Raw genomic sequence first — 6,833 nt, 5'->3', positions numbered from 1 at the left:
TGAAGTAGGCTACGTCTCGAAACACCATGCTCGATCACTTCACCGTCAGTCGCAAACGTACTCGAACTATAAAAGTACGAACACTACAAAGGCATTAGATTAGTGGGAGTTGATCCAAGAAATGGGGATATTATGTTTGTATCTCAGTTGTACACTGGTAATGTAAGTGACAAAGAAATATGTCAGAGGAGTGGATTTTTCACCTTTTGAAGCAGAAAATAGCTGCTAATGAACTGCACTTCAATGATGCTGTTATGGCCGATAAAGGGTTTCTTATAGAAAAACATTTAGCATACATGGTATTGGTCTACATTTGAATATCTCACCCTTCCTAGGTAAGCCTCAAATGAGTGAAGACGAAGTGTTGAATACACGAAGTATTGCACGCCATCGCATTCATGTATGAGAGCGGGCCATAAAAAAAATTCGTCAATTTCATATCTTTGACAGGAAAATACCAGTGACTATGCTTGGCATCACCAATGAAGTGTGGTTGGTTTGTTGCATATGTTATGCAAAATGAAAATAAAATGTTGCAAGACAAGGTACCACTAACGTGATCCATAATTCCCGGTCAAAATGCACATGCTCCACAATGGCCGTCCTAAATTGCCTTTCCCAGTCTGTTAGCCAACACGATGATTAAAACGAACAAGAACTGAAGTGTACCGATAACCTACAACAATTCATAAACACAAAAAATTTACTTTAACCAGCCAGCGACCTCACGCTTGCTTGCAATAACAAGAAACGCCTTCATAAACCGTAGAAAACAAGCGATTCTGAACTCTCAGACTCCGCGTAACTCAAACGTCATGCTCTGGTGATTTTGAATGTGCAAAAGGTGTATTCTGACCCAAGCGTAATGTTTTAGGTGTTTTATGGATTATAAAAACTGTGTCTTTTTTTTCGACAGATTGAGGTAGCTTGTGTTATTTTTTCCTTGTGAAAAGGGAACTTTGTCTCGATTTTCTCCCCATAGAAAATTAAAATCATCAGAAAAATATCGACAAAGGTCTAAATCTGAAGACGATTTAACTTGCTTAGGCATTTTTGTGTTACAGAATGTCAGTAGGCTGTTTCTAAAATCCAAACTGTTGATCTTCGAAAAGACTACGTTTGTGAAGAGGAAGTGTTTTATAAGAATTATTTAAATACGTAGGCTAACAATGAATAACCAATGGACAATTTGTGATAAAAGCTACTGCTGATCCAAGTGGGCATTGTGACACATTCCCTGCTTTTATGAATTAATATGGTTTAGTTGTGTTGCAGTTTCTGATTTAAAATGCTTCCATGAGGATGTTGACAAAAAGTAGCCTATACTCTCAAAAAACACAAAAATTTTGTCAAAAACCATCATTTGACAAACTTTGACTTTAATTTTGACCTATAAACTTTTTAGAAACAGTCCCTTAGGTGCTGAAAACAACTTTATTCTTTGATTCGTGGACAGAAAAGGTCCTTAAAAATTTTTGATTTTATTGATTTTTGCGGGCCCTAGTTATTATTGGTAGTTTCCCATACTTAGGCTATAGAGGTTTTTGATGCAGGTCCGGTAACCAAGATCAACAGAGTAAAATTTCTGATTATTGAAATGTTGTTGCCGGGAAATTATTCCATCCACTTGGTAGGCTACCGCTGAATAAAAAGTAGCCTAACTCTGAAATGTGTTGCTCATACGCACACCCCCAGTCCGAGAGCCAAACTAGCGCCACTTTACCACTGAGTTAACCTGGCGCGCACTGAGAACGCTTGTTTTCAAGGTACCTTTTCAAGCTAATTACCTTTTCAATAACTCAACGGTCCACCATAAAATAAGGCAAATTTCCACAAAAATGGTAAATAGCGTAGGCCTAATCAGTCGATCATTTGTTAGGCTACCGGTATTAGAAATTCACTCGTCAAGGAGATGGGTGCACCTGCTTAGATGTTATCAGTTTTTCTACGTTAGGTTGTGTTTTACACAATGCGGCTTTCATATCATGCATCACATCCAACCTGTTTCGAGCTTTTATTTTTCTCGTCGTCGTCGTAGGCTAGATGAAGCAGAAAGTTTGTGATCAGCCGAGTGGAAGGACTCGGAGCCAATTTTTCGTCAGGTAGGCTAGCCTATCAAGTTTTCGGAAGCCTGTTATTCCTTTGGGAGGGCAATAGGCTACATAGGACAGTCAAAGAAGATGTGGTTAGCTGTTGGCTGTTTGTTTTGGTAGCGAGTAGCCTAGTGTTGAAAATGCTGTTTCACATTTGTAAGTTGTTGGAAATGGAATCAGCAGTTTTAGTGCCATCTTTGCAATACTGTACCATGATAAGACTGCGCCATTTCAACCTAAAAGTCACAATATATCTCCCAGAAAATAAGTTTTGCATCCTTATCATTCACCAAATCAATCAACTGTTCTTGAATTAAGTTATCTTCAGACGGACATTAGTTTCAAATGGGTTGTTGATAAAACTATTTTTGAAGATCGAAATGTTATCTCCGTAATGGAAACGCGTGGTGAATTTAGGGAGACTTGTTTCCAAGAAAAAGTTTTTCATGGCTATCGTAGAGACAACACTGGAATAGTTTCACTGGTATGATTACAACTTGGGTATGGTATGTATGTATATCACAACGCTCAATTTTGTAGTGAGAACGTTGGAAAGTGTTACGGCCAATCTCTATACAAATCAAACGTCATATAAAACTGTTCAGGTCTACTGAATCTTACGTCATGGAATTTTTCCTAAAAATGAGCCAAAATTGCACCATCGTTCGTAAGACTTGTGTCAAACCTGTTTAAACATGAAATATTGCATCATCACCTTTGAACACCTGTTTGAATTGCGTGACAATCTCTTTCACTATTACGTCACAGTACTGCGTACGTGAGTTTGAGATATTGATATCTATTCTGGTCATTCATTCGTGAAATGGTTGCTTGAGAGTTAGTCGCACATTTAACTGTTTGCTTAGTGCTTGCTAGCTGGACAAAAATTCCGTCTTTATCTAAGTAGTTTGTTCTGTAGTGACAGGTTTTAGTGGCGTACGGTGTTGCGTTCCATTTTTGATAGCCGCGAGCTAATTTTACAGAAATAACTTACAATTCTCGAATAGACGTTTCCTGAAGAGTGTTTCTTTTCGGTCATTACATACAGACGAACGGATTCGGGAATCTTATGTTACAATTTTCCCACGAAGAAATTATGGTTTATCGCTGTGACCAGAAAGTACTATTTGTAGTAGAGAGTTGTGGAAGTAGAGGGTTGCAGACAACAAGGAAGACCCAAGAAAACGTAGAAAAGGAAAGTTGAGGAGAAAAGTAGCAAGGTGGGCTTGACGAGAGAAGACGCGTTAGACAGATCGATGTGGAGGCAGGGTGTGAAGGCGATTGCAGCACTTGGAGGTGAATCTGTAACGTTACTGGGATTGCTGGTTGAATGCTTCTGACTAAGAGTGGCTGACAACGACACTAGATTGTTAGTATCAGAAAGTACATCTTGTATTACGCCACGTGTGAAGCGATCAAGGCGGATTCAGAAACGTCACTGACTTCCCGTGGTGAGAGCGTAGATCGAAAAAGAAAGAAGATTACCACACCAGTCTGTTTTATAGGCGAAATTAGTCATCATTGGCGAGTGCTGCCAGACGCAATGCTAATTAATTAAAACTTGAAACCGTTGAGAGTACGGTAGGCTAAGCAATTGAATTAAGATAACTGCACTGCAGAATATAGGTTGATGGCGAATGCGAGACAGCAGTCGGTACAAATCCGGCCACCCTCGGTAACAGAGACATCACCGGATTAAAACCGGACTACTACTGCACCATTGCTCATTCTACATAAGCACAATGGCACATGTTATTTTTACATTGAAAAAAGCATCCACCAACATTATTTGACCATTTCACTTTTTTTTATTGATCGATTTGCTTACGATAACACTTGGCAGTTTTTTTATAGGCATTTGGCATTTTTGGGTCTGGCAACTCTGGTGAGGAGGCAATAACTATTTTTTGAACATCTCATTGACTTTGCCAGGGTATGCAATAATTGCAATTAGCCCACTTATATCGCTTGGTCATTGAACCGTTGCTAACTGATGTAAATGTCATGACTATTTGTGCACAAAAGCAGGCACACTTTTTACATCACAGCAAAAGTAAATGATTTTACTGTTGTACATAAATTGAAATGAAGCTATCTTTAAGTAACTTCTGTCATGTACCGGTATAGGATTAACATATTGATTGAATCTTTATCCTCGGACTGGGAAAGCTTCTTGCAGAGCTTAATACTGGCAGTTTCGCATACTTGTAGAGGCTTTGAATCACTGACGCAGGCCCGGTCACCGAGATTGACAGAGTGAAGTTTCCGATTGTTGAAGTCTTGTTGCCTGGAATTATTCCATCCATTAGATGCTGCTGAATAGAGACTGGAAAGCAGTCCTTAACGTGCGTTGCTCAAGCGCACACCCCGAGAGTCAAACCAGGGCCGCTTGATCTTGAAGCTTATTTGTTCCAGAAGTGACGCGTTAACCAACTGAGCGATCGGGGCTCCGGGTTTAAGAGAGAGAGAGAAGTTCTTTTATTTGCTCAGCGTAACAGCTTCAATCATAAAGTTAATGAAAAAGCAATGTTTCGAAAAAAATATTTGTGCAACTAAGTCAATGTGTGGCGTAAATTTTGAAATTCTGTGCCGTAGTCCAAAAAGTTTGACAATCGCTAGACTAGGCTATGCAAGTAAGATTTAAAGTTTTTTAGGCAGAAACCAGGAAATTTATTGACAGTAACTGGTACCCAGTCTTCGAAATTAGCCTCGGCAATCAGCAATTGCCGAAGTGATTGCCGAGGCAGATGCATGAATCGCACATTAGCCTCGGCAATAAAAATGCCGAGGCCACACGAGCAATTGTAAGGATCACAAGATTATAAAAATAACCCTAATTTTCTCAGACCACACGAGCAATTGTAAGGATCACAAGATTATAAAAATAACCCTAATTTTCTCAGACCACACCATACTAGGAGGTTGATTCAATCTTACTATTGCTTGATGTTTTTATTTGGGTTACTTTCTACTTCGCCGGCGCTTAGACACGTGCCCAGCTGGAGAATTGAATCTTTTATAGAAATATCACCCTATTTGCATTGATTCAACGCCAGTAGACGTCAAATTATTGTAAGCATTTACTTCTTATTGCGCTTCGTCTTCCGTTATCTCGTCCAGCTGTATCAGAAACAATCGTGCCGCTTTCACAACGAACCACACATCAACAGACGTCGAATACCAGCCATAGGTTAATGCGTTAACCTTTAGTGTGAGCTTTGTTAACTGCGGTTTGTGATAGATGTCTGGTTGCGTAACAACAACAGGTGCAATTTTATGCGCTGACAATGCTCATGTATACTATAAAAAAAGTTTGCAACCTTATAAATACTGGCTTAATTGTTACGCAATAAATTATTCTTTCATCGAATGCTTGTTCTTTACCATAAATCATGGTAAAGGAAGATATATACACTACAGTTAAAAAGTGGAATTTACCTGCTATACCGTAGGTTATGAAACAGAGGGGACAGAAGGAAAAGTTAGTGTAGTATTTTATAAAATTTGTAAAGAATTTTATGACGGAAACAAATCGGAATTAGAAAAGCTACGGGGCCCATTTAAAAAAGTAGTACAAAATTGGATAAATGGTACTTCAGCAGTAAAGAAAAGTAATGCTTCCGATCCTATGACATCGCGCGTTCATGAACGGGCAGTTTTGCGTCTTCAAGCTTAAGCTTCAAGCGTCTTAAGAAATGACGTCGTCGTTGTCATTTCTTATTGGGCATTGTTGTTACGCAATATAACCGGTCGGAAAATTAAATCGATTTGTGCTGACTCGAACGTTGAATCAACCCAAAATTAACATACTTCCCCCCCCCCGTGAGTTATTTCACATGAATTATCGTAACAGCGTGGGTATCGCGTTGCTCGCTTTATCGCTACTTTTGGTATTATTACATCACAACAAATCAAACAATGCGGTCTTGATAGACTACTCTATTATATTTTTCGCTTCTCGTTTTACATGTTGTGGTAGCCTACAATTTTTTCGTAATAAACGTTCACAGCAATTGCCGAGGCAATTTCAACTTTTGCCGTTTGGCCTCGGCAACGTTTTTGCCGAAGTAAAAATATGCTAATTTCGAAGACTGGGTACCGTATTGCTTTTTCTATGCAATAATATTCACTGCTCAGTAAGCAAATAGAGATGTTTCAAGCAATCATTCCATGATTCCATGATTCCTGTTGTTGCCAATATCTAATAGTGTACTATTTATTGTTGTGATTGTGTGGCCTACTGTTATTACTGTACCAACACTAGTGTTCAATTACACTGTTAGCATTAGGCATTCCAGTAGTCACTGCCTAATTGATGCATACCAATATTGCTTTAGTACAATAACAAAAATTTTGGTATTGTTTTTGTGTGTCTTTTTACCTTATATAGCTGTTTACTTTTGCGTGTGTATCACTGTTGATACCTCTGTTAATCTTAATATTGTTATTATCTTTATTAGTTGTTTACTGTACGTGATTGAAAGATGAATAAGCACTCTGCTTTACAACATCTCATATATTATTATTATTATTATTATGACTGTTGCAGTCGATCTCAAACATATAAAACAAGGATACAAGGTTGGCTAGATCAGGGGTGGGCAAACTTTTTATCTCAAGGGCCACATTCAGAATCTGAATTTGTTTGAGGGCTGCAGTATAGTATAATTAAGATTAAAAGCCAAAACATCAAATCTAAAATAGTCAAAACACAAGCTTTTATTTATTTTTAAAGTGACG

The sequence above is a fragment of the Aplidium turbinatum genome, chromosome 4, assembly GCF_918807975.1.
Source record: "Aplidium turbinatum chromosome 4, kaAplTurb1.1, whole genome shotgun sequence".
Lineage (NCBI taxonomy): Eukaryota > Metazoa > Chordata > Ascidiacea > Aplousobranchia > Polyclinidae > Aplidium > Aplidium turbinatum.
The sequence above is the reverse complement of the archived record's forward strand: the minus strand, read 5'-3'. Positions refer to the sequence as shown.